Source organism: Lepidochelys kempii, chromosome 2 (assembly GCF_965140285.1).
Source record: "Lepidochelys kempii isolate rLepKem1 chromosome 2, rLepKem1.hap1, whole genome shotgun sequence".
NCBI classification, from domain to species: Eukaryota; Metazoa; Chordata; order Testudines; family Cheloniidae; genus Lepidochelys; species Lepidochelys kempii.
The window spans coordinates 162,276,432-162,302,019 of record NC_136381.1 but is presented as its reverse complement, the minus strand read 5'-3'; the positions used below and the strand labels follow the sequence as shown (position 1 = coordinate 162,302,019).

General features: G+C 42.0%; 1 protein-coding gene across 11 annotated transcripts in view; it reads right to left on the bottom strand.

Annotated features, from left to right (window-relative positions):
• The window catches only part of GALNT1 (polypeptide N-acetylgalactosaminyltransferase 1), a 193,756-nt gene that overhangs the window by 157,650 nt on the left and 10,518 nt on the right, over positions 1–25,588 (bottom strand). For 2 of the 11 annotated variants that reach the window (XM_073332672.2, XM_073332675.2), the window contains exon 2: positions 8,335–8,491. The exons of 7 other annotated variants lie outside the window; for them this stretch is intronic. The gene's annotated coding sequence lies outside the window, so the exon portion shown is untranslated. Of the gene's footprint in view, positions 1–8,334; positions 8,492–11,003; positions 11,027–25,588 lie in introns of those variants that run through there. 2 more of the 11 variants (XM_073332677.2, XM_073332678.1) reach the window with 2 other exon arrangements.

Sequence of the window (25,588 nt, the reverse complement as noted above, 5' to 3'; positions counted from 1 at the left end):
CCTTTTATTAGTTTTAAATCTGCTACCCATTAATTTCATTTGGTGGCCCCTAGTTCTTATATTATGGGAACAAGTAAATAACTTTTCCTTATTCGCTTTCTCCACACCACTCATGATTTTATATACCTCTATCATATCCCCCCCCTTAGTCTCCTCTTTTCCAAGCTGAAAAATCCTAGCCTCTTTACTCTCTCCTCATATGGGACCCATTCCAAACCCCTAATCATTTTAGTTGCCCTTTTCTAATGCCAGTATCTCTTTTTTGAGAGGAGGGGACCACATCTGTACGCAGTATTCAAGATGTGGGCATACCATGGATTTATAGAAGGGCAGTAAGATATTCTCCGTCTTATTCTCTATCCCTTCTTTAAATGATTCCTAACATCCAGTTTGCTTTTTTGACTGCCGCTGCACACAGAGTGGAAGATCTATATACACCTGGCATATGAAGCAAATATTCACCAGCAACCACACACCAAACACACTAACCCAGGAACCTATCCTTGCAACAAAGCCCGTTGCCAACTCTGTCCACATATCTATTCAAGGGACACCATCATAGGACCTAATCACATCAGCCACACCATCAAAGGCTCGTTCACCTGCACATCTACCAATGTGATATATGCCATCATGTGCCAGCAATGCCCCTCTGCCATGTACATTGGCCAAACCGGACAATCTCTACTCAAAAGAATAAATGGACACAAATCAGATGTCAAGAATTATAACATTCAAAAACCAGTTGGAGAACACTTCAACCTCCCTGGTCCTTCAATTTCAGACCTAAAAGTCGCAATTCTCCAACAAAAAAAACTTCAAAAACAGACTCCGACGAGAAACTGCAGAATTGGAATTAATCTGCAAACTGGACACCATTAAATTAGGCTTGAATAAAGTCCAGGAGTGGATGGGTCATTACACAAAAGTAAGAACTATTTCCCCATGCCAATTTTCCCCCTACTGTTACTCACACCTTCTTGTCAACTGTTTGAAATGGGCCATCCTGATCACTACAAAAGGTTTTTTTCCCTCCTGCTGATAACAGTCCACCTTAATTGATTAGTCTTGTTACAGTGGGTATGGCAACACCCATTTTTTCATGTTTTCTGTGTGTATATATCAGTCCTCCTATTATATTTTCCACTCCATGCATCCGATGAAGTGGGTTTCAGCCCACGAAAGCTTATGCCCAAATAAATTTGTTAGTCTCTAAGGTGCCACAAGTACTCCTTGTTTTTTTTATTTTTTTAACTAACTCAGTGAACAGTAAGCTTATTCACAGAACTAATGAACCTCATGATAAAACTTGAATGGAACTTTCTGCAGAGCACAAGAACCTTTTTCCTAGGTACTATTATGCCTTTCAATTAGCATGGGTTACATCTGTGGACACGAGAATGTGAAGAAAGGAGATCTTCTGGTAAGAAAAGAATTTCCTTAGGTGAACAGGGCAGTAGTTATCTGTATATCAACTGTTGATTCAGCCAATATATGCCCTAAGACTATCCTAATGTCTAAGTGAAGTCAAGTCATACAATGTACATGTATGGGCAAGGATCCCACCCCACAAAAGGAAGTTGCTGAGGTAAGTATATCTGAATGCTTTACTTCAGGTTCCAAGTAAACTGTACTTGTAGGAATTCCAAGCTTTGGGACGGACACCTATGCCCTTCTGCCTGCCCTATTCTAGTCCATGCACTTTTACCTCAAATTTGACCCATTTTGCTGAATAAGTATCATTTGTGGACCTTTCTTGTAAGAGTGGAAATGAATTTCTGGAAGTAACCTTCCTTCATTTGTTCTTTTTAATACCAAGCAACAAGGTTGAGATTTTCTGGTTTCAGGTGAAATACTGATTCCAGTGACAGCATGTCCATCTTATACCATATGGACACAGGAGCTTTTCTTATGTTGGCAAGTTTCAAGAACAGTGGCCTCCTCCCTCAACATCTGTATAACTTGCTTTTCTCTTGTAATTTTCTGTAAAGTCAGAGAGTTCCAAGAACAGAGAACTCAGTAGTTCACTTGATCAAAACCGGACAAGGACTTCTGCCACACTCAGACCTTAACAGTGTATTCTAGAGAAATATTTTGCAATTGTCTTTGGCAACAGAGATCCAGTCTGGGGTAGCCAAATCATATTGCAGTGAATCTGGACTAGGAGGAGGGAATGGGGGGGTGGGGTGAAGAATAATCCATTCACCTGATTTACCAATTGGCAACTAACTTTCGTAGCAGACATGTAGCTTTTCCAGCCCAATAAGATGCTTCGCTGCCTAGATTCACAGTGTAGTTTTCCTATGCATCATCATGGCTAATCTCATTGTCATCTGTTGACATTTACCATTGCTGTTAGACTAAGTCATAACCCACTTGTTCCTTAAGAAGGGATTTTTCTCCCCTCTATCAAATCCTACATTGTTCTCCTTTCCAACAGGCTGTATTTTACTTCTCACTTGACTGAGCATAGCCTGGAATGGGGGATGGACACCCTACAGCAAACATCCTTAGTTATCTCTTAAATGCATGATTCTGAGATCTCCTGTCCTGGAAATAAATGGTACTTAGAAGACCATTTGAGGTATTTCCTCAAGTTCTTTTAACAAACATTATAGTTTCCTTGAGCTGTGCGCCAACCCTCCCTCTTAACTATGATGAGCAAACAAAAGATGTTTTTAGGTTTAGCACTGGACCCCACAATTCACAGCACATTAAATGAAATGGTGTATAACTGTCTGGTGCCATCATACTAAAACACTTTTCTGTCATTTCTGAATGAGCGATTGTAGGACAATCTGAAGTTTCCCAAGGTTACACAGGAGGGAGGGGGAAAGTGCAGTTAGTGTCATGTGCTTACAGAAACACACTACTAGTTTTCAATGCTGCATAAAATGGGTAGATAAATACCTTTATGGCTTAGTTTTGATTTTCTGCAACAATTCTGTGAACAATTCCAGTAACAATACAGGCAAGGACAGAATCTGTGATTGAATGGCCCCTTCCTCCCATCCATGACCAGTTTCAAACTTAGCAGAGATCAGTGCTTAACAGCCACTAGGTGCAGTTAGCTCCGCTGACAATTAATGTATTTTAAAAAAGAGAACGGCTCCATAAAACCAGTGCCCCCCCCCCACACACACCCCTCCCTAAGCAAACATCGATAAGGCTGCATAGAGAATGAATGTTCCCAAAACCATGTTTCTCAACAAGCTTGAACTGTGAAGACAAAGGGCTTGTGGACACCACATTGTGGAGTAGACTTAATTTAGGTCTACCTCCAGTCACTGCAGTAATTCAATCGGCTGGTGGGTCCACACTACCCTTCATGCGTTCTCTCCAGGAGCACTTGCACCAGCTGAAGTGGAGCATTGTCAGAGTGTGGGGCACTGACGGCCGTGGAGGGGAGGGGCTAAATCCAGCCCTCGGAGCTAATCCCCTCATGGAGGTGGATTACCAGGAGAGCTCCCTCCCAGAGCTCACGACCACACTCACACTTCAAAGCGCTGCCGCAGGAGTGCTCTCGTGACAGCGCTTTGAAGTTTCCAGTGTAGCTATGCCTTTAGTGATACTAAGGGCTAGTTTACACTGGCAACGTGCCTTGTGTGGTCGTGGCTCTAAAGCATCCACCTCAACGAGGTAAACTGTTTACAATGAGGTGCAACGCTTGGGCACTGTTTACACTGGCGCTTTACAGCGCTACAACTTGCCAGGCTGAGGGGAATTGGGGGGGTTCACACCCTGAGCGAGAAAGTTGCAGCGCTGTTAATTGCCAGTGTGGACAAACCCTAACTTTCAAATAATTTAATACAGAGTAGACTTCAATATTAACCTCTTATCAAATTATATTAACAGTTCTAAAAATTATGAATAATTTCCCAGCCCATGCAGAAAGAGTCAACTCACCCTCTCTTTACCATGATGCAAAAAGTAATGATATTTTACTGTCCAGTCAAGTGTAAATTACTTGTCTGGCAAACAGAACTATAAAAGTCTGCATTATATTTTACAAGACTGGACACACATTAATTTCCCTATACTGCAATGCTAAATCAGGGTTAAAGCCCAGCAGTTCAGAGCTATCAGTAACAGTTAATGTACAAACCACTGACTAGAAACAGACAATATACCAAGGGGTTCTAAAAACAGGAAACTAAATGGTCCTCATCAAATTTGTGGTATATGGGATGAGTGTGATTGTCTTCATCTTTTAGAATGCATCTCCGACTCTAGATAGTGATAAATCATTCCTGCCTGGGTTGAATTTTAATCCTTTATCTGAAATATATTTTTGAAGCTATTTTTGCACCTCTGAAACACACGAGTATTCTATCAAGAAGCAGGGTTTGGGAGATTTTTTTTAAACTTCATAAGAAAGTATACCCCAGATACATTATTTGTTGGGGTATCGTCTCTGCTTCAAATTAGCATCTTTTAAGTGAGTCTTAAGATGTTATATACAAGCCACTGTGCAGCTGCCAAAACAAACCCTGACAGAACAAAAAGAAAGCCAAAACCACCACAAGCAAACCTAGAAAGGGTACAATTTCAATTACAATTAAGAAGTGTTCACTGGGAATACCATACATTGAGGGGGAAATGAAAAGGAAAACCTTCCATGCTGAAGTAGTTTGCAAGTACATTACCACTCTAGAATGATGGAATTAGATACTATATACCACCTTTTAAATTATGAAATCTCAAGCATTTGTTAAAAACCTGTTATAGAGCCTTTTGAACACAAAAATGAACTTATGACAGAAACAGAATGAAACTCCAATGGTTTCTCAGATTTCACGGATGAGAAACCAGAAGAGAATTACGAAGAACCAGGGTGGACTGATTTTAAACATTATTAAAATCAGCAAGCAGGAAAACTTGATTTAGATCATTGATTTTAATGTTGATTTGCATTTGTACCTAGTTATTTTCCTGAAGAAATTTTGATTCTCATTGGTTTGTAACCATTAAAACATGTTGATTTTGCAGCTAAATATAGTCTTCACTCTAATTCTTCCTTTTGCTAATCAGAAGGATACATAATATCTACACACATTTATTTAAGCAATGATATACACATTTATTAACAGCAATGATGGCATTTATCTTCGAACCAGACTAGATGAAGGCTTGCTTAACATCGAAAGGGTTAGAGTGAAAACCAAGGTGACAGAGCTGGTTATGAGATATTTCCTGCCTGCAGATGACACCACCTTGGTTGCCCACAGTGAATCTTTTATGCAAAATCTCTTGCACAAGTCTTCTGCATCATGTAAGAGCTTCAGGTTAAGAAGATGGATCATATACAAGGACACAAGAACCAATGCCTGACATTACTCCGGAGGGTAAATCTCTTGGCGTCATAACAGCTTTTGCTAGTTGGGTTCTATGATCAGCAGGAAACTTGACCTTCAGACTGAACTGAACGGCAGAATCGGAAAAGCAGCTAAGAATTTCAGGCTATTACAGAAACATGCATGGAACAACAGCAAATTATCAACTAAGGTGAAGATGAAAATCTATCAGACTTGCATGCCATCATCCCTGCTCCATGTTTGAGAAACAAGACTACGTATGCTAGGCATATCAGGAGACTCAACAGCTTTCACATGAGATGCCTGTGTAAGATTCTGGAATTACAGTGGGAAAACAAACTGCCCTACAGAGAAGTGCTGGAGCATGCAGAATTGACACAATTAGAAACTACTATCAAGAAGCGAAGGTCGCGATGGCTCAGTCATGTCAGGAGAATGGGAGAAGACCATATCTCCAAGAATATTTTGCACAGCGAGATTCGAGACAGCTCTTAAAAAACAGGGTTGCCCTTCACGGTGGTACCCCAATATGTCCAAAAATGATAAGAAGTCGCTCAACATAAATGTAGACAGCTAGGGGAAGCCTGCAGAATCCTGTTCAATCTGGATGGAACATGTGGCACTGGGTGCAGCTCAATATGAAGCAACTTTGTTCCACAGGATGGAAGCAAAGCAAGAAAGAAGAAAACAGTGTGCTGTAATCTTGGCCTCCAACTCAGACAACACATGGATTTGTGAAACTTGTAAAAATCTGTGTTGCTTTTGTCAACCATAAGACAATTCATCAGGCACCTGACTAGACCTTTTACTAATACACCATGATCCAGTGGGTCAACAGTTGCTTGTCATTTTTTTTAATACTTATATACATATGTATATACACCTATATATACACACACTTAAAAATAATTAATCTAAATAAGTGTATTGTTAGAAAATGGTGAATACGTTTCTTATTTACTAGATTAGATTTTACTTGATCTTACTTGCTATATTTGAATAGAAATTCAAATTTAAATAAAAATGCATAAATAGCATTTTCAAAGTTTGTTAAACAAAACTACTTTAATTGAGCTGTATATATAAAAAAAGTTTATCAAAGTATGTTTTATATTTAAAATGGATTTATTAAACAAAGTACATCTGTAGTTAGTAAACTGAACTGTTTCTGGTCTTTCAAGATTTCAGAACTAGTAAATCTCATCCTCTCACATCTATTTTTATTCATAGAATGGAAAACAAGCTTTCCTGCTTTTTGAACTCCCAAACAGTTTCTTAACTTGAAATGAAATGTGTTGAATGAACTAGCTTAATAAACCTTCATGAGGAAAATATTCTCTATTCACCCACAGAAGGGGCTACTGCTTTCAACAAACTCTGGTTCCAGGTGCTTAAGTGGCAATTTCTACCAGTTCAGTGGCTTGACTACCTTTGAAACATTGCAGCACAGATGATGCTTTTTTTTGTATTTAATTTACATGATTGTAATCTATTATAATTAAGGCTACGAGTCTTTCATGGAGGTCATGAATTCTGTTACTTTCTGGGACCTCCAGGACACTTCTGTAGTGGCAGGTACGGCTGACCCCAGGGGCACCTAAGCAGCAGTGGTAGCATGCTAGAGCCCCCCCCCCCCCCCCCCCAGCAGCAGTAGCAGCAGCATCAGCCAGAGCACCCCCACACCACCTACAATTTAGTCAGGGGTATTTATAGTACAAATCATGGACAGGTCACGGGACGTGACTTTGTTTATTGCCAGTGACCAGTCCATGACTTACTAAAAATACCCGTGACTAAATCATAGCCTTAATTATAGTCAGTTTAGGCCTTATCGTTGGTTGTCAATATCAAACTTCATTTAAAATGGATTTTTTAAAACAAACTTTAATTGGAAAAATCAAATTTAAATAAAAATCACATTTTTAATTTAATCATTCATTTGTATCCACTCTGCTAATAAGAACTCGATATTCAAGTCCAGTTCCTCTCATACCTCTACCTCATTTCAACTAACAGAATTACAGCATGCAAATTAGCTCTAGAGCAGAGGTGGGCAAACTACAGCCCGCGGGACCATTCTGCCCAGCCCCTGAGCCCTTGGCCAAGGAGGCTAGTCCCCGGCCCCTCCTCCGCTGTTCCCCCTCCCCCGCAGCCTCAGCTCACTGTGCCACCAGCGCAATGCTCTGAGAGGCGGGGCTGTGAGCTTCTGGGGGCAGCGCAGCTACAGCACCCAGCCTGACCCAGTGCTGTGCGCTGCGTGGCTGGCTCCAGCTGGGCAGCACGGCTGCCTGTCCTGGTGCAGCCGCACCTCCAGCCACCGGTGCTCCAGGCAGGGAGCAAGGGAAGGGGGTTGGATAGAGGACAGGGGAGTTCGGGGGGGTGGTCAGGGGCTGGAGTTCGGGGGGAGATCAGGAAGAAGGAGTTGCTGGACAGGGCAGGGGTCCCGGGCAACCAGGAAGGAGGGGGGGGGTTGGATGGGGCGGTGGGGGGACAGTTAGGGGTCCGGGAACAGGGGGGTTTGGATGGGGCAGGAGTCCCAGGGGGGGCTGTCAGGGGGCGAGAAGCGGGGGGGGAAAGGGAAGTGGGTCGGATAGAGGGCGGGGGCTGGGCCACGCCTGGCTGTTTGGGGAGGCACAGCCTCCCCTAACTGGCCCTCCATTCAATTTCTGAAACCCAAAGCGGGCCTCAGGCCAAAAAAAAAAAAAAAAAAAGTTTGCCCGTCCCTGCTCTAGAGGAAGGTGATTGGTTGTATTGCCTCACGTCACAATAGCCCCAATTAAGGTGCTGCCTTTGCCCTGTCCATTACATTCATAACACTTACATAAAAGTCACCAATAAAGTAGCATAATGACAACCTTCTTTCTTTAAACGTAACCTATGAGATTTCAAACTTCCCATATATTTAACTAACTGAAGAGTGCTTTATTTCATTCTTAAGATCACAGAGGACAAAAAGGTGTCACTGAGTGACAAATTTCTTCAAGAACACATTTAAGTTTATTTTAATTAATGGGTTTACCTGAAAATTCTCAGAAAATTGTGTACTCAGAATAATTGTGGAGGATGTTCTTCCCTCTTCAAACATAGAAGTTGAATCCTGCTTTAAGTAGAAGACTCAACCTTAACTCTGTGTAGTCTTGAAAGGATTAGATTTTCATCAGTCAACACTGATTTCACTGGATATACACAAACCGATGAAAAAATATTGCAATCAATAACTGAAATTTACATATAGGCAAAAAAAGAAAAATGCTGCTTGAAGACTTAGTTTAAGGATATTTACTTTGTATATTTCCCCATAATTTCCCACAACTGTGAAAATTTAGAATAGATAAAAACCAAAAAACATTTTGAAGATGAACATTTATATTATCCATCAAAATGATAAAAAATTGAATTCTGACAAGCCTAACTAGGAGACTATGGCCCACACCTTCTGAAAAGACAGACCTTCTTTATTGATACAGACTGGGATACTTTATTGTGAATTTCCAATTTGTGAGTTGGTAAATATTTGAAAAATATCAAGGATGTGGTACTTCAAAATAAGTAAAACTAATTTGTGAAGTCTATTTTTAAACTGATATTTATAGTATTCTCTTTAAGACATGAGACTACACGACAGCATTCTATCAAATCTTTGATAAGTGGACGGAGGCATATAGTACACCATGAAACACTTTAAACCAACAAATTGCTGTTCTAAGTAAAAGGTACCTGGCACAGACAACTAAGCTGCAGCTGACTTTACACATTTATCCCTTTCCAATAAACTTTTGCAGTTCTCTTTTACCACCTTCTAGGTCTCACAAATCATATAAGAATTTAAGTACTCCCATCTCTCCTCAAAATTCTAGGTTTTTGGGGGTTTTTTGAGTTTTCAAATGGAAACAATGCAAATATATACCTTATAACACAATTATGAAGCTTCATCAGGCAGAACAGATGTACTACAATTTAAATTGTCTTATTTGAAAGAGATGTTTCAAAGAGTTGGATAAGTATGCCAATATAAACCCCTTACCCACAAGAAAGTTATAGGACAGATACCTTTTTCCAAGGTGATTTTCTAAATATTTATCATCATCACAATATTTCTAACAAATACTTCACTGAATCAAAAATATTCTTGGAAATGATATACAAAGTTCTAAATAGCATAGTTAACTAGTATACCAGAATGAAAAAGCATTTAGTCTGCACCACACTGATTTAAATACACTTTTCAAAAGTAAAATTTTAATTTCTGTATTTCCCTCTCCTAATCCTCTTGCAAACATTTTCCCCAAACTCTCAAAACTACAAGTCATCTTTATTATTGATTAGACTTCTGGCTTCATTCTCAGATACAGCAACATACTGTCAGTATTGTACCAAAGTATTCATCAAGCAGAAAAGTTACAAAACTGAGAAAAAGTGTAACGTAAACTGCAAGATTTAAGCTTGCAATTTCTTTAGGGCACTAGTCAAGAAATGCACCAGATTTTTTTTTTGTTGTTTAAATGAAATAGTCCAGAACAATAAATATTAAAAAAAAGGTTTTGGAGGCCTCATCCAATCCCTACAGAAGTCTGTGGAAAGATTCCCACTGACTTCAAGGGGAACTGGAACATAACCTGCTCTCTAGCTCATGGGTGGTAAGAAGCAGTTTTCCCTAGAGGCAAGTTATATATAGGTAAGGCCCTTCATTTTGAGTTTTATCTAATTCTCAGAAAAATGCCTAGGTTCTGAAAAAACAAATATTCAGATTTTACTGCTTTTAACTCAGTTTGCTCCCCTCTCATCTGGCTCTCTGCCCGTCTCCTACCAGCCAAGAGGGCTGAGAGAGTATTTAAGTTGTTTAATATAACACAATTTGTAAATTTACAGTTTATGCAATGAATCTCTTGAAAGATTAGTGAAAGATATTCAAAAACAAGATTAGTCAATTTCAGGGTTCCCTGAAAAAGTTAACCCCTAACAATTGCAGAAAACGGACAAGAAATTGTATCTGTCACCTCAAGAAACTGGAATGTACCAGGTGGGAAGACTCTTAACTCTGGCACTTCATTTTTTTTTTTTTTAATATATATATATATAAAATGAATGAGCTCTTCATCTGAGAGTTTCAAAATACAAAGGTAGGTAAATACTTTTACAGAAGAGGAAATGAAGTACAGGGAGATTAAATGGCCTGTTTTCTATAAAGTTACACAGTCAGTATCAGAACTTGGAACAAAATTCAGGTCTCAATTCCCTATCGCTGGCTGCTATATTAACCTGCTGTTTTTTGTTTGTTTGTTTTTAAATCCTACAAAGGAATGACAATACAAGAGTGGTTAAAAAACCTGAAACAAGGCTTCTATAGTAAATTCATAGAAAGCTCACCTCCCTTCACAGAAGATGCTTTATTGACCAGAATAAAAGGACCAACAATTTTAGCAACTTAGACTGTAAACCCAGTTTCTCTTCAAAACCCAGGGACCAAAATTACCCCTGGTCTTTTACAGGTGGAATTTCCAAAGTTTAAGACTGAAATGACTTCAGTTTCTTTTGGCTACTAGTTAACTGCCTCCATTCATTTGATTGGTGTCCAAAAACAAAACTAGAATTAAGCAAATTCTCTCTCTTTCCCCTCCCCCCCCCCACACACATTCTTTTGTCTTGTTCTTTATCGGCTTTGAATTGCATGTATTTCTCTCACCTTACCTTTCATGTCTTCCCAGGGCTGGGAAAAACTGATCACTGTTCCATAGGCAGCTTAAGACTTACAATTTGCTTATCTGCAAGGAAACATTATGGTCACAATCTGAGCTGTAGTCTCATTCTCACAAGTACATTAAAACTAAATAATACTGCCTGACAGCATTCCTGTTCTGTTGGACAATTGTGCCAGTCTCATTTTTATTCCTTTGTTTTTACTGTGAGAAACTTCAAAGCGTCTTAAATTTGATGGTGGCAAGCTACTGGATCACCTCATACTGCATTGTACAGAGCAGAAAAGGAGCTCTCTGTGGACAAAATTTTCTGCTTCCATGCATTTCACCTAAGCTGCATGTACACATAGGGAATTAATTCTAAACCCACCTTTTCAAGTGCAAGTTACACAAAACACTTCATCTTTTTGAAAGAAAACTCATGGGTATGTTGCTTTCCACAAATTCTGAGAAGACTCTTTATGCCGCACTCCTTAGCATACTCTACACCAGTGGTTTTCAACCTGTGGCTATGATGATTATGACCTTAGACTATGTCTAAGATTCCCAGAGGAGTCTGCTCCTGCATTCAAAGTTTTTCAGGTGTTTGCAAATGAAAAAAAAGTTGAAAACCACTGCTCTGGGCAGTTTACATTCAGCTTACTTGGCCTAATGTCTTCAGTACTAATCCATCAGCCTCAATCAGAACAATTTTTACCTCACCCAAAAACAGGATATTTTCAAGGGATGAAACATTTTTCATTTTGTCCCTTTTACATACCAACAGTCTTCGATGATTTTTTATTAAAAAAAATATCTACATAACAGATAGCAAGTCAAGGACTGGTTTCAATTAAACTGTTTGACCCTGGCAGCAGCTGCAGTTAAGATTTCAACTGCAAGGCTGTAAAAAAAAATTAAGACACCATTTCCCTCTTAAAATTACATTAAACTGTCTTTTGCAGCAGCAACTAATAAAAGTACAGTTTATTTTACTATTAAGACCCTCTGGCATAGTTAACAAATTCGACCATTGCTAGCCTTTCTGGCAAACTGAACTATCTGACCATAGCTGAAAAGCCCAGACCTAGTTTCTCTCATCCTCCCCCAGGATCAAAACACTAACAGAGATCACATTAAATAGAGGTTCAGACTCAGGCATGTTCAGCAGTGCACATCCTCTTCGCTTCAACCCTTTTCCCCGTAATATTGTATATGTGACTACCAATTAGGCCCATCCCCTACCCCTTTGACTGACAGCTTCATTCTACTGCTTAGTCCCTGAAGCCACTCCATTCTCTTTCCTCCACCCCCACTCAGCCCTTCTGGTCTCCCTTGCCTGTGACAGGCCAATGTTGCTCTGCATGTCATTCAGCCTGTTCCCATTTTGTCCTCATCAGGCAGGCAAGGAAACCGGATACTCACTTGGATATCACTTTTAACTCATCCCATTCTTCTGGGCAATAAGATTTCTCTCCACCTGGTCTCCTTAAAACCCCTCTCTTAGTAGTTCCCAAACTGTGGGTCATGACCATAAATAGGGTTATGCCATCAGCAGATGGGGTTGTGGTGATCCCTGGTGTCCCCCACACACTATTTTGTTCTGCACAGTGTAACCTCACATGTAGTGTGTGTGTGCAAGGTCACAATGCAGGGAGGACACCATTTTGCTCTACAAAATGGCATCCTCCATGCCATCTGGGATCCCAGGAAGAAATAATTAAAATTGGGTTGTACCAGCAAAAAGTTTGGGAACTCCTGCTCTGGCTATATTCACAGATCTGAACATGCTGCTTTGGTTAGACAATCACCAGGCTGCTGAATCCCACATGCCCATAGCTTGTTAGAGATGGCCAGAGTTTAGGCACTGTTTCTGGCTTTGGACCTCTGAACACACTCCAGGTGCAGATCTCATGCCTACACTCCTCTTGGCAGCAAGAACCCTGTGGTTCAGTTACTTAGGCCCTGAAACTTCTGCCATTTCCCCCAGGCATTCCCAGCAGCGACTGTACTTCCCCGCAACTCTCACAGAAGATGTGAGCCTTCTAGTTCACACATTACCTTTTCAGGGATATGCCATAGTGAAAGCAAACTGACTCTCAGACGTTACACAGGATTCTAACACAATTTACTTAACATGGGATATCTAGACAAAATACTGAACACCCTATTCACATTTTCCCTGCCTCAGTTTCTTTGCCACTCTGTAGGGTCCTCTTAGTCCAACATACTTCCTCTCCTTGCACACGACTTCTCATATGGTATTTTCTTCTTTTCTCACAGCTGCTAAGAGACTCTTTTATAACCTCCATCCCCTTCAGATGATTTCCTGATCAGCCTCATCAGGTGATCAAATGCCTGCCATGTGATCTGTTGCTTAATTACCAGCCTACCTGAACAGACTAGTTCTTCTGGGTAGGCAACAGCCTATTGTAAAGTCTAAGGTGGTTCAATTTCAGTGGGAGACCACTTACATTATGGACCTTTCACCATTAGGCCTGTGCTACCACTCTTTAGAATTCCACTCCAACATAAAAGGTAAATCATAACAGAAAAGACAAACAAATCCCACATTAAAAAAATTTGAGCTGTATCTAACAGACTGCAGACCCTGTTTTTAAAGTCATAAGCTGTACACAGGCAGATACCCAAAATCACTGCAGACTCCTTCCCTAGAAGACCTACATCCGGGCACTGACACTGCTTCCCCTTGAACCTCTCGTTTTTCATACAGCTAGAGATAGACTGTTTCATATCTCTCTAATGACTATCTCCTAAAGGTCAAGGGTGCTACTTTCCACAGCACTCCTAGCCCTTGCTGGACAATCACACCAAATTAGATTCTAGCTAATATGCACTATCACTAGATTAGTTTAACAGCTGTCCCTCATTTTCTCAATGTCTTTCTTCCCTCAGCACCATCTTCTCCATTTACATGGCTAAGTAATAAGTAGTTGGGCACACCCTTAAATTCTGATTAAAGAAACAAAAGATGGCCCTGATTCACAATTGAGATTGTAGGACTCGTATATAGTTTTGGTCAATCGTAAAAAGTGACAAGTGATTTAGGTTTCAGAGTAGGGTTTCTCAAGCTTTTTAGAGTCCAGCTTGACACATCTTAAAAGGTCTGGCTGTCAGAAGGTCAGTGCTCAGTATTTTCTGAAATCCAGCCCCTTCAAGACAGCTTGAGAACTGGGCACCAAAAAAGCCACACAGACACCCCTAAAAATCAAGTCACTTTTTTTCCTCTTCACCTGAATTAATTAGCTCTTAAAAAGTATTCCAAGAACATAGCTATTGAATGGTGTTTTAAGTTTTATTCTGTAAATAGGATATTGATAAAGTGATTATATATTAGTTGGTAATTTAATGACATTTCTGTAAATTTTTACTTATATGACAGTAACACCTGCAATGGTGTATTTTAACAAATTTGCATTTAATATACAACAATTTAAAACATTACAAATGAAAATACTGAAATTAAAAAGATACTGGAAGAAAATTAAAATATTTACTTAAGAAGTGTGGAAAGAGATTATAGAACATATAGAACATAGCAGCAAGCAAAATTAAGAGGGAACAAATGCAATTCACCCAACAAGGTACTTCTATGTTTCAAGGACTCCAACCCTTATTACACCCCAGCTTACATGACTGGACAGAAAGACCTACAATGCCCTCGGATTACCGTTGAAAATTCCAGAAGTTCTTTTTTTAAATCATTAAAATGTCACAGCCTGAATGATCACTGTCAAACTGGCTCACCAGTCGTTCTACCAGTCTTAAAAATTAAGTTGCCAATAAAAAGGGCTTTTTTTTCTCTCCTTCTAGAAGTAGTACTATTAGGTATGAAAGTAAACAAAATGAAAGTTGTTTATATTTTGTTACACCATAATAGACACTCAACCTAAATGTATACCCCAAATTAAAAAACACAGTAAAAGAACTACAAAAGATACCGTGGCTTAACAACCATGTAAAAGAACAAGTGAGAGATAAAAAGGCATCTTTTAAAAAGTGGAAGTCAAATCCTAGTGAGGTAAATAGAAAGGAGCATAAACACTGCCAAATTAGATGTAAAAATATAAGAAAAGCCAAAAAGGAGTTTGAAGAACAGCTAGCCAAAAACTCAAAAAAAAAGTAACAAAATGTTTAAGTACATCAGAAGCAGGAAGCCTGCTAAACAACCAGCGGGGGCCTGGATGATCGAGACACGAAAGGAGCACTTAAAAGATGATAAAGTCATCGCAGAGAAACTAAATGAATTCTTCACTTCAGTCTTCACAGCTGAGGAGGTTAGGGAGATTCCCAAACCTGAGCCATCTTTTGTAGATGACATATCTGAGGAATTGTCACCAACTGAAGTGACACTAGAGGAGGTTTTGGAATTAACTGACCCCTGGTCTACATTAGGACTTTAGGTCGAATTTAGCAGCATTAAATCAATGTAAACCTGCACCCGTCCACACGATGAAGCCCTTTATTTCGACTTAAAGGGCTCTTAAAATCGATTTCCTTACTCCATCCCTGACAAGTGGATTAGCGCTTAAATCGGCCTTGCCAACTCGAATTTGGGGTACTGTGGACACAATTCGACGGTATTGGCCTCTGGGACCTATCCCAGAGTGTTCCATTGTGACCGCTCTGGACAGCACTCTCAACTCAGATGCACTGGCCAGGTAGACAGGAAAAGAACTGTGAACTTTTGAATCTCATTTCCTGTTTGGCCAGCATGACAAGCTGCAGCTGACCATGCAGAGCTCATCAGCAGAGGTGACCATGATGGAGTCCCAGAATGGCAAAACAACTCCAGCATGGACCGAACGGGAGGTACGGGATCTGATCGCTGTTTGGGGAGAGGAATCCGTGCTATCAGAACTCCGTTCCAGTTTTCGAAATGCCAAAACCTTTGTCAAAATCTCCCAGGGCATGAAGGACAGAGGCCATAACAGGGACCTGAAGCAGTGCCGCGTGAAACTGAAGGAGCTGAGGCAAGCCTACCAGAAAACCAGAGAGGCGAACAGCCGCTCCGGGTCAGAGCCCCAAACATGCCGCTTCTATGATAAGCTGCATGCCATTTTAGGGGGTTCAGCCACCACTACCCCAGCCGTGTTGTTTGACTCCTTCAATGGAGATGGAGGCAATACGGAAGCAGGTTTTGGGGACGAAGAAGATGATGATGAGGTTGTAGATCGCTTGTTTGCTGTGAGCTGAGAAACCGGTTTTCCCGACAGCCAGGAACTGTTTCTCACCCTGGACCTGGAGCCAGTACCCCCCGAACCCACCCAAGGCTGCCTCCTGGACCCAGCAGGCGGAGAAGGGACCTCTGGTGAGTGTACCTTTTAAAATACTATACATCGTTTAAAAGCAAGCATGTGAAAGGATTACTTTGCCCTGGCATTCGCGGTTCTCCTGGATGTACTCCCAAAGCCTTTGCAAAAGGTTTCTGGGGAGGGCAGTCTTATTGTGTCCTTCATGGTAGGACACTATCACTCCAGGCCAGTAACACGTACTCGGGAATCATTGTACAACAAAGCATTGCAGTGTATGTTTGCTGGCATTCAAACAACATCCGTTCTTTATCTCTCTGTGTTATCCTCAGGAGAGTGAGATATAATTCATGGTCACCTGGTTGAAATAGAGTGCTTTTCTTCAGGGGACACTCAGAGGAGCCCATTCCTGCTGGGCTGTTTGCCTGTGGCTAAACAGAAATGTTCCCCGCTGTTAGCCACAGGGAGGGGGGACGGTTGAGGGGGTAGCCACGTGGTGGGGGGAGGCAAAATGCGACCTTGTAACGAAAGCACATGTGCTATGTATGTAATGTTAACAGCAAGGTTTACCCTGAAAGAGTGTAGCCACTGTTTTATAAAATGTGTCTTTTTAAATACCGCTGTCCCTTTTTTTTTCTCCACCAGCTGCATGTGTTTCAATGATCACAGGATCTTCTCCTTCCCAGAGGCTAGTGAAGCTTAGAAAGAAAAAAAAACACACTCACGATGAAATGTTCTCCGAGCTCATGCTGTCCTTCCACACTGACAGAGCACAGACGAATGCGTTGAGGCAAATAATGTCAGAGTGCAGGAAAGCACAAAATGATCGGTAGGAGAGGTGGCGGGCTGAAGAGGGCTGAAGCTCAAATGTGGCAGCAGCGTGATGAGAGGAGGCAGGATTCAATGCTGAGGCTGCTGCAGGACCAAACCAGTATGCTCCAGTGTATGGTTGAGCTGCAGCAAAGGCAGCTGGAGCACAGACTGCCACTGCAGCCCCTCTGTAACCAACCACCCTCCTCCCCAAGTTCCATAGCCTCCACACGCAGACGCCCAAGAACGCGGTGGGGGGAGGGGGCCTCCGGCCAACCAGCCACTCCACCACAGAGGATTGCCCAAAAAAAAGAAGGCTGTCATTCAATAAATTTTAAAGTTGTAAACTTTTAAAGTGCTGTGCGGCATTTTCCTTCCCTCCTCCACCACCCCTCCTGGGCTACCTTGGTAGTCATCCCCCTATTTGTGTGATGAATGAATAAAGAATGCATGAATGTGAAGCAACAATGACTTTATTGCCTCTGCAAGCAGTGATCGAAGGGAGGAGGGAAGGGTGGTTAGCTTACAGGGAAGTAGAGTGAACCAAGGGGCGGGGGGTTTCATCAAGGAGAAAAACAGAACTTTCACACCGTAGCCTGGCCAGTCATGAAACTGGTTTTAAAAGCTTCTCTGATGCGTACCGAGCCCTCCTGTGCTCTTCTAACCGCCCTGGTGTCTGGCTGCGCGTAACCAGCAGCCAGGTGATTTGCCTCAACCTCCCACCCCGCCATAAACATCTCCCCCTTACTCTCACAGATATTGTGGAGCACACAGCAAGCAGTAATAACAGTGGGAATATTGGTTTCGCTGAGGTCTAAGCGAGTCAGTAAACTGCGCCAGCGTGCCTTTAAACATCCAAATGCACATTCTACCACCATTCTGCACTTGCTCAGCCTGTAGTTGAACAGCTCCTGACTACTGTCCAGGCTGCCTGTGTACGGCTTCATAAGCCATGGCATTAAGGGGTAGGCTGGGTCCCCAAGGGTACATATAGGCATTTCAACATCCCCAACAGTTATTTTCTGGTCTGGGAAGAAAGTCCCTTCCTGCAGCTTTTGAAACAGACCAGAGTTCCTGAAGATGCGAGCATCATGTACCTTTCCCGGCCATCCCACGTTGATGTTGGTGAAACGTCCCTTGCGATCCACCAGAGCTTGCAGCACTATCGAAAAGTACCCCTTGCGGTTTATGTACTCGGCGGCTTGGTGCTCCGGTGCCAAGATAGGGATATGGGGTCCATCTATGGCCCCACCACAGTTAGCGAGTCCCATTGCAGCAAAGCCATCCACTATGACCTGCACATTTCCCAGGGTCACTACCCTTGATATCAGCAGATCTTTGATTGCGTGGGCTACTTGCATCACAGCAGCCCCAACAGTAGATTTGCCCACTCCAAATTGATTCCCAACTGACCGGTAGCTGTCTGGCGTTGCAAGCTTCCACAGGGCTATCGCCACTCGCTTCTCAACTGCGAGGACTGCTCTCATCTTGGTATTCATGCGCCTCAGGGCAGGGGAAAGCAAGTCACAAAGTTCCATGAAAGTGCCCTTACGCATGCGAAAGTTTCGCAGCCACTGGGAATCGTCCCAGACCTGCAACACTATGCGGTCCCACCAGTCTGTGCTTGTTTCCCGAGCCCAGAATCGGCGTTCCACAGCATGAACCTGCCCCATTAGCACCTTTGATGCATGCTTTGGCAGGGCCCATGCTTTCAGAGAAATCTGTGTCCATGTCCTGATCACTCACGTGACCGCGCTGACGTCGCCTCCTCGCCCGGTATCGCTTTGCCAGGTTCTGGTGCTGCATATACTGCTGGATAATGCGTGTGGTGTTTAATGTGCTCCTAATTGCCAAAGTGAGCTGAGCGGCCTCCATGCTTGCCTTGGTATGGCGTCCGCACAGAAAAAAGGCGCGGAACGATTGTCTGCCATTGCTCTGACAGAGGGAAGGGCGACTGATGACACGGCTTACAGGGTTGGCTTCAATGAGCTAAAATCAACAAAGGGGGTGGCTTTACATCAAGGAGTATTTCAGGCAGGACTTCACGGAGGGTTCCAATAAGAAATGGTGCACCTAAGTTATTGTTCTTATTGGAACAAGGAGGTTAGCCTGGCCTCTGATTGATACATGGCTAGATTTACCTCGCTGCACCTTCTCTGTGAGTGACTGCAGTGTGACCTAGAGGAATGAGTCCCCTAGATGGGGGAGGAGGCAAATGAGTACAAATCAAATCTGGTCTATTTCTTGTTTTGATCCACTCCATCTATCTTTTACATCTTTGGCTGGCAGCAGACGGTGCAGAAGGACTGCATGCCATCCACATTTCATGGCTGCTCGGCAGAAGATGGTACAGTACGACTGCTAGCCATCCTCATCTCTTGCCTGCCCGGCAGAAGATCGTACAGTACGACTGCTAGCCATCCGTATCGCCTGCCTGCTCACCATAAGACGGTTCAATAGGACTGACTGCAGGACTAAAGAGAATGACCTGGTCAAGTCACTCCAAATTTAGTCCCTGCGCTCATGTCTGCCCAGGCGCTCCCAGCCGACGTGGCCAGGAGCACCTCGGACATGACGATGACTGCTACCAGTCGTACTGTACTGTCTGCTGCCACAAGGCAAGGGGTTGCTGCTACTGTGTAGCAATGCTGTACTGCGTCTGCCAGCACCCAGGAGACATACGGTGACGGTTACCTGAGCGGGCTCCATGCTTGCCGTGGTATGGCATCTGCACAGGTAACTCAGGAAAAAAAGGCGCGAAACGATTGTCTGCCCTTGCTTTCACGGAGGGAGGGAGGGAACGGTGGCCTGACTATATGTACCCAAAACCACCCACGACAATGTTTTAGCCCCATCAGGCATTGGGATCTCAACCCAGAATTCCAATGGGCAGCGGAGACTGCGGGATAGCTATCCACAGTGCAATGCTCCAGAAGTCGACTCTAGCCTTGGTACTGTGGAAGCGCTCCGCCGAGTTAATGCACTTAGAGCATTTTCTGTGGGGACACACACACTCGAATATATAAAAACCAATTTCTAAAAAATCTACTTCTATAAATTTGACCTTATTCCATAGTGTAGACATACCCTGAGAAACTTAGCAGTAACAAGTCACCAAGACCAGATGGCATTCACACAAGAGTTCTGAAAGAACTCAAATGTGAAATTGCGGAACTATTAACTATGGTTTGTAACCTGTCCTTTAAATCAGCTACTGTACCCAGTGACTGGAAGATAGCTAATGTAATGCCAATATTTAAGAAGGGCTCTAGAAGTGATCCTGGCAATTACAGACCGGTAAGTCTAACGTCAGTACCCGGCAAATTAGTTGAAACAATAGTAAAGAATAAAATTGTCAAGACACATAGAACATAAATTGTTGCGCAAAAGTCAACATGGTTTCTGTAAAGGGAAATCATGTCTTACTAATCTATTAGAGTTCTCCGAGGGGGTCAACAAACACGTGGACAAGGGGGATCCAGTTGACATAGTGTACCTAGATTTCCAGAAAGCCTTTGATAAGGTCCCTCACCAAAGGCTCTTATGTAAATGAAGTTGTCTTGGGATAAGAGAGAAGATCCTTTCATGGACTGAGAACTGGTTAAAAGACCAGGGGAAAAAGGGTAGGAATAAATGGTAAATTTTCAGAATGGAGGGGGGTAACTAGTGGTGTTCCCCAAGGATCAGTCCTAGGACCAATCCTGTTCAATATATTCATAAATGATCTGGAGAAAGGGATAATCAGTGAGGTGGCAAAGTTTGCAGATGATACTAAACTGCTCAAGATACTTAAGACCAAAGCAGACTGTGAAGAACTTCAAAAAGATCTCACAAAACTAAGTGATTGCGCAACAAAATGGCAAATGAAATTTAATGTGGATAAATATAAAGTAATGCACATTGGAAAAAATAACCCCAATACGATGGGGGCTAATTTAGCTACAACTAATCAGAAGAAAGATCTTGGAATCATCATGGATAGTTCTCCGAAGACATCCACGCAGTGTGCAGCGGCGGACAAAAAAGTAAACGGGATATTAGGAATCATTAAAAAAGGAATAGAGAATAAAACAGAGAATATCTTATTGCCCTTCTATAAATCCATGGTACGCCCACATCTTGAATACTGTGTACAGATGTTGTCCCCTCATCTCAAAAAAGATATACTGGCATTAGAAAAGGTTCAGAAGAGGGCAACTAAAATTATTAGAGGTTTGGAATGGGTCCCATATGAGGAGAGATTAAAGAGGCTAGGACTTTTCAGCTTGGAAAAGAGAAGACTAAGGGGGGGGATATGATAGAGGTATATAAAATTGTGAGTGGTGTGGAGAAAGCAAATAAGGAAAAGTTATTTACTTGTTCCCATAATATAAGAACTAGGGGCCACCAAATGAAATTAATAGGTAGCAGATTTAAAACTAATAAAAGGAAGTTCTTCTTCACTCAGCGCACAGTCAACCTGTGGAACTGCTTGCCTGAGGAGGCTGTGAAGGGTAGGACTATAACAGGATTTAAAAGAGAACTGGATAAATTCATGGAGGTTAAGTCCATTAATGGCTATTAGCCAGGATGGGTAAGGAATGGTGTCCCTAGCCTCTGTTTGTCAGATGGTGGAGATGGATGGCAGGAGAGAGTTCACTAGATCATTACCTGTTAGGTTCACTCCCTCTGGGGCACCTGGCATCAGCCACTGTGGGCAGACAGGATACTGGGCTGGATGGACCTTTGGTATGACCCAGTATGGCCATTTTTTATGTTAGCAGTTCAATCAGAATGTTGTCTCCCATCTTTAATACCTCTGCCTGAATTCTGTCAACCCAGGATCTTCCCCCAGTTTGAGGCATTAATTTCCTCAGGTGTTATTGGTCAATCTTCCGTTTCTAAATTAGTATTGAATCATGACTCCTAAATCTCTAACGAGAGTAGGCATATAGAACATACGTACTTTATACAGTACAGGACAGATGGCACAGGTTACAAAAAAAGACTACCATCTGGAAGTACTTGGCATCAATGAGATGAGATAGGCAAGAAGTGGCAAAATGGTATCTGATAGTGCTACATTTTGAACACAGGAGGAGGAAAGTATGAAAGGAGTGTAGGAATTATGCTGGATACATCAGCATAGACCCTGCTGACTTGGGAACCAGCGAACAATAGAACCACCATCATGAGGTTGCAAACAATAACCCAAGTATATATATACACGCACACATACCCCAATAAAAAAAGCAAGCAATGGTGAAAAAGACACTTGCTGTCCCTGGTTGTAGAATGTGTCAGATGACGTGCCTAACCACGACATCAAGTGGATAAGCAATTTCAAAGGACACATCAGCAACAACTCTACTGGATGGGAAGGAGTCATGGGTACAGCAGCAGAAGGCATCCAAACTGATATTGGTAAACAGCTCTTGAATCTCTGTGGCACAAACACCCTAAGGTAGGTGAGACATTGCACCCCATAATGCTTTATAGAAATATGCTGATGAGTGGACAGGACATAACTGGAATATGTTTTATGCTAGATATGCCATGTAACATCTTTGTAAATGTTATGATCTACTGAATATATTCCTATTTGTATGCATGTATCATTTTTATATCTGAAGTTATGAGCGTTGGCTCTATGCTTGTATTTAAAGTGTTTTCTGTAGGAGGCACATAAGGCAGATTTGGTCAACATGATGTGAAGGGGTTATTCAAGTAATTGGGAGTACTTAACAATGGACTTTGAGAGACGCCAATCCACATCTGAGCTTTTCTGGGAACATTCAAACAAACATGTAAACAATGGCATCAGCCTGCAAAAAGCCGACTCATTCACAGACATGTAACTTGCCCAGGTGGCTAGAGACCCATCTTGTGGCTGTGATGTTGCACAAGAGAGACTATATAAGGCCCTGGAAGCCCCTCCATTTGGTCTTCAACTCACTCAAAAGATAGCCTCTCCACCCCAAAGAGATGCCTGAAAGAAACTGGAACAAAAGACAGTAACTACAGGGGTGTGAGTGATTGCTGGACCCAGACTAGGAGGAAGTCCAGTCTGTAAAAGAAATTTATTGGAACACCTCTGAGGGTGAGAGTTACCTGCCTTTAGTTTCCTACTGTATTAGGCTTAGACTTGCGTGTTTTATTTTATTTTGCTTGGTAACTTACTTTGTTCTGTATGTTATTACTTGGAACCACTTAAATCCTACTTTTTATATTTAATAAAATCACGTTTTACTTATTAATTAACCCAGAGCAAGTAATTAATTTCTGGGGAGCAAACAGCTGTGCATATCCCTCTATCAGCGTTAAAGAGGGCAAACAATTTATGAGTTTACCCTGTGTAAGCTTTATACAGAGTAAAACGGATTTATTTGGGGGTTTTCCATTGGGAACTGGGTACCTGGGTTTTGGAGACAAGAGCACTTCTTAAGCTGTTTTCAGTTAAACCTGCAGTTGGGGGGGGGGGGGGATGTAGTTCGGACCTGGGCCTGTGTTTGTAACAGGCTAGTGTGTCTGACTCAACAAGGCAAGGTACTGAAGTCCCAAGCTGCCAGGGAAAACAGGCTCAGAGGTAGTCCCAGCATATCAGGTGACAGGTCATAAGGGGATCTCTAACTCCTACTGTGATGGGTTGGGTCATAGTCTCTTCCAGCACAAGAGAATTCACAAGCTCATGTGGAGATCATCAAACAATCCAAATGCCAACCAAATAGACCTTGGGTGCATATAAGAGGTGGGCATCTTCTCCAAGTAACTGTTAGCAGAGGAACAGATGTCAGCTTAGATCATTACCTCTTAGTGGTCATGTTCCAACTTAAATTCAAAAAGATCCAGTAGAAAAGTTCCATGACAAAAACACAGATTAGATTGCATTTAGCAACTGTTCCAGTATTTTACAGTACCAGGCTGATGAAAGTCTGAAAGACATATGGTCAAATTGGAAGACGGTCGTCAAAATAGCAGAAAATGTAGTGGGTAGAAAGATACATGGATTATATCTGGACCATGGGCAGCGACTGACTAGCAGAAAGCACTAAAGGAAAAAAGGAACAGTGTAAGGCAAAATATAGAACTCTTAGAGGTGAATACAAGACACAGAGAAAATGACAAAAATAAAAGATAGAAATGCCTGGGTTCAGGTGAAGGCCACAGCAGCAAAAGCATAGAGGGGTGTCTTCCAACAGCACTAGAGCAGCAAAAGACCTCTCAGGAGGAACCAGACCATCGCAGGTGATGCCCACAAGTAACTTACATGGATAGATGTTGAAAATGCATGAAGTGCAAGCCAGACAACAGAAAACGTTTCCATTCTGTATCCAGAGCTGACAGTCATGCACAGGTTCAAAAGAAATGCCAGTGCTTTGGGCCAGGAATGTCATTTATTTGTATTAGTACAATGGGACTCAACCTGGTTACGGCCTTTAAGCATTAATGTAAATAAAGTAAGTGTCAAATTACTCTTAAAAGACTTAAGGTTAGATGTTGCTCACCAAATGGGCAGCTACTCAGTATTTTGAATAATAAGGGTAAAACAATGTGCAGCCACACTATTCAATATTTATTTCCTCACAAGAGTTTCTATGGTACTTATCACTACAGTATCCGAGTACTTTACAAAGTGATTTTTATTTTTAAAACAATACCTTTGTCAGGTCAGGTGCTATTATGAGTCCCATTTTACAGATTGAGAACGGAGGTACAGAGACAAGAAATCAGAAATTTCCACTATTTGAGATGCCTAGAGCTTGATTTTTTGCAAAGCACTTTGCATTATATAGCACTTCATACATTCAAAGCACAGGTTCTACTGACTTCAGATGCACCTGAGTACTCAACACTAGTGCAAATAAGACCCTAACTTCTCAGTTATCCAGTTAGTGACCACTTGTGAAAACTGTATTTTAACTGATTTGTCCAGCATCAGAGGATGCAGAGGCATGGATAGAATCCAATCCTCCAGGGCAGCTTTCAGCTGCCTTAACAATGAAACCATTCCCTGCCTCATTCACCACACACTTTCCAACTTCTGCAACAAATGAGACAACCGTCACACAGACAACAAACAGTCTCCTTGACTCTCTGGACACCAGTCAGGGAGCTTTCTCCTCCATACTGCCTGAGAACCAACAGCAAGAGTATTGAGTACTCAGGGTGTCACAGCAGCTGGGAGCAGCAACTGTAAGGAAAGTCTCTCACTCAGCCAGCCCATTCTCAGCTCAGGCAATCTTCAAAGAACTTCTCGAAAAAATCCTAACAAGTCTCTATTGAGTATGTGCAACCTGATTTTTCAAAGGCTTATCACTTGGCCAAATGTGAGTGTTTTTCTCCCAGAGAACAGCAAAAGGCTCTGACAAACGCAATCTCCCTGACAAATTTCAAGCCCTTGTTCCAAAGCATAAAGGCACTAGAACGTCTCAACTAAAAGTTTTAGAAAAAAATATATATTCCAAAAATATGGGCATATTTCCCCTAGTCTCATTCTCAGAAATAGTGAACCATTTTTGCTAAAAATGTTCCAAAA